Raw genomic sequence first — 3,713 nt, forward strand, 5'->3', positions numbered from 1 at the left:
AAAGCCATCCTGCGGCGTCGAAAAGTTTTGCCACCGAGGAAAGTTTTGTAATGGCGGACAAGCAGATATTGACTTAATTGTACATGAGAATTGATCTGTTATCGCATTCCATTGAATCCCTAAAGTTTTGGTTGTACTAGCCTTTTTCAAATTGAATCTGTATCTAATAAGTCTTCCTTTTTAATGTCTTTTATTATTTCAGGGTGATTTGATGTAATCTTCTTTAGGGGGAAACCTGCTGAATTTAATGCTTTGATCACTTGCGATAGTAATTCGCATGCTAATGCGATACTGTGGCTACCTGATAGTATGTCGTCCACGTATGTTTGTGTTTGCAACACAGAAGATGCTAAAGGCAAATTTGTTGCATTTGTTTTTGCCACTTCATGTAATGTTCTAATGTCCAAATAGGGTGCACAATTGATGCCAAATGTGCCGGTTTTAGGTTTGTGGTCGCTGACTGGATTATTACTTGATTTGCGGAAGACTATACGTTGGAAATCTTGGTCATCTTCATGTACTGGAATTTGTCTGTACATTTTCTCTACATCCCCATTGAAAACATATTTAAACATGCGCCAATTTAGAATTAGCATCATGAGATCAGGTTGTAATGTTGGCCCTGTGTTTAGTACATCATTAAGTGATTTGCCTGAACTCGTAGTCTTTGAGGCATTGAAAACCACTCGTGCTTTTGTTGTAATTTTATCAGGTCTTATTACCCCATGTTGTGACAGATAAAAAGATAAATATCTACCTTTAGATACCTTTTCATATGGTACAGCTTCTTCCATATGATTGAGGTCAAGATATTCGTCCATCGCATTATCGTATGCCGATTTAAGCTCACTTTTCTTTATCAGGCTTCTTTCTAGGCTTAGAAATTGCTGGACTGCTGATATTCTAAAGTGGCCTAGAGCTATGGTGTCAGGAAAAGTTGGTTTGAATGACAGCCGCACAACATAACGACCATGTTCGTTTCTTGTTGTTGTGTACTTGTAATAGGCTTCGAATGCCTGGTTTTCTTCCGAAAGTTGGGTGACTTGGGGTAATTCTTCTATTTCCCAGAATTTTTTAAGTTGATTATTTAAGAACTCGTTTGAGATATTTTCCACTTGTGTGGTTAAAGAATTGATATTTTCAGGGACTTGGCCACTTATAATCCACCCAAAGATTGTACATATTTTGGGCTAACAATTTATTGGAGATTTTCTCTATACCTTCAGGAATTATTTGAGGTACTAAGTCACTGCCTAATAATATGTCCATTTGTGATGGGGTATGACAACTGGGACCTGCTAATTTGAGGTGTGAGCATTTTTCCTAGAGTATTTTAGTTACTTCATAGCTTGGAAGCAAATTTGTAAGTTGCGGTAGAACGATGGCTTATGCATCTATTCTTATATCCGCATTTGGAGATAGTATGGTAATTGGGCATATTTTATTCGAATTTTGGATAATTCTTCCGCCCATTCCCGAAATTTGGAAATTTCTATGTTTTATTGGTCGATTTGGAGCCTTTGATGATAATGTGGGCACACAGACAAGACGTATCACATTTGGCAGCACTGTTTGCCATTTACAGTCAAACCTGGGTAAGTGAGAACTGGATTAGTAAGAAAATACTATAAGTGAGAGTTATAGCCAGGACCCGTCAGTTTAAGATCCCAAAACCTCTATTAGCGAGAAACAGAAGCCTCCGTAAGTGAGAATGCTACTTATCTCTACCTCTATAAATGGCAGTCAAGCTTTATTTATTTATGTATATTATTTAGGAGAAATTATAGTTACAATAAGAATTCATTCATACATAAAAGATACACACATACAGTAACAAATGACAAAACAAACTAAAAAATTTAACATCTGCTATTTTATGGCCCATTCTTAACTTTCGTGAAACTTCCTACAATTGTTTTTATATTATTTTCTTGTCAATATTGTGCCTATTCTATTGCGTGGAACTAAATAACGTTGTTATTTTATCACACTCGGGTTAGCGAGAAACCTCTATAAACGAGAATGAGATTGTGCTCCCTTGAACTCTCGCTTATCCAAATTTGACTGTATTCTATTATTTCATTCTCTTTATATTCTTCTTGGAAATTTACAGTTTCAACAGAATTCTAAGCTTTTAGTTTTAAGAAGCTTCACTTCTTGTATAGACGCCAACAAGTGAAGAAGTATTTTGAGTTATCTTAATAAATAATCTGTAATTTTATATTATTGTGGTGTTTAAGTCGCCACATAATTGGTGACCCCTCAATTGAACAGCGCACCATAATTGGTACAACTACAGTGTAACAACACTACATCACCTTGCCGCCCAGTTGCGCCTACGAGGCAACTGCAACTGGCGCAAACGGCCAACGCAATACGCCACCTGTACGCCTACGGCCTCGGCAGCGGACAAGATATCCAATAGGCGTCCAGCACCGATCTTACGGGCCCCTCCACGCTACATGCAACACTATCAAGTGCTCAACGCCACAATCAGCCCCCGCGCAGGTTGCCAACCGGCCGCCGCGTTACGCTTCAACACCCTACATTTCGCACTATCAACAATGGTAACCCATCGCCAACTATTCATTTGCGGCCGCACATCGAGTACGAATTTCCTCGTCGACAATGGCACGGATTTCGGCAACTCCGCTTTCTCGTAAACTCAAAATAGTAACTTCTTTTCGACTGCAAGCTGCAAACGGTAGCAAAGTCGGAACCTACGGAGATAAGGCGCTCAACTCAGTCTCGCAAGTTTAGGCTCCTATGCAACCGTCGTAGCCCTAACCGAGACCTGCACAACAACCACTTAACCATACCAATAGACCAGCGACAACAACTGTCAATGTGTTTTACGTGGGTATCTGCCTGCGAAGGCTCAAATCCACGGTGCTATCTATTGCTAGTAGCACATAGATCAAATTAATGCGTTGATCAGCGTCCCAAAGCGTAAGTGCATGCACAACACTACACTCTGGAAGAAACCAAGGTATGAGTGCCGCCCCACACACATACACTTTGGTTCCAATCGGTTCGGGTGAAAACCAAAGGAAACACCTTAGCCACCTTGGTCGGGTTCGAGGCCCATCTAAAACCTCTGCCGTACTCTGGGTCCGGCACCCGGCCGCAGTGCGACTCCACATTGGACAATTGCCCTTCCTGCATTTAGGTTTAAACCACAGCCACCACGAATCTCCCCAAAGGGCCAAAACCCAATGAGCAGACTGAAGCGAACTTCAGGGGCGGCTGCTCCCCGTGGTACCATGTTTTAGTCTTTGGTGTGACCTGTAGCCCAAGCTTGCGCTTAAGCTACTGCCAGTCGAGCCCCCAAAAATTCCGAGGAATCTTTAAGAACCCGACTGTATGATTTTTTTTGTTATCCCTTTAGATTTTAGAATTTGTTATATAATCGCAAACCCATTTAAGAATATGACATCATTTCGAGCTATTTTTATAGCACTGTTCCGACTTAGACCATGTTGACAATTATAAACAGACCTGTACTTGTCAGACATAGTGCATTTGGCTTTTAGTCGCCTCTTACGACAGGCATGCCTTGCCGCGGGCATATTCGGTTTCCCGCCCTACCCAAAGGGGGTCCCCCCTACCCGCAGGGGGAACCAGTGACAACAGTACGCCGCACAGCCGTACTCTCACCGAGCAAATAAATTCGCAACAACTACTTAACCACACCAATTGGCCAGTGACAACAG

Source organism: Bactrocera tryoni, chromosome 2, assembly GCF_016617805.1.
Source record: "Bactrocera tryoni isolate S06 chromosome 2, CSIRO_BtryS06_freeze2, whole genome shotgun sequence".
Classification (NCBI taxonomy): domain Eukaryota; kingdom Metazoa; phylum Arthropoda; class Insecta; order Diptera; family Tephritidae; genus Bactrocera; species Bactrocera tryoni.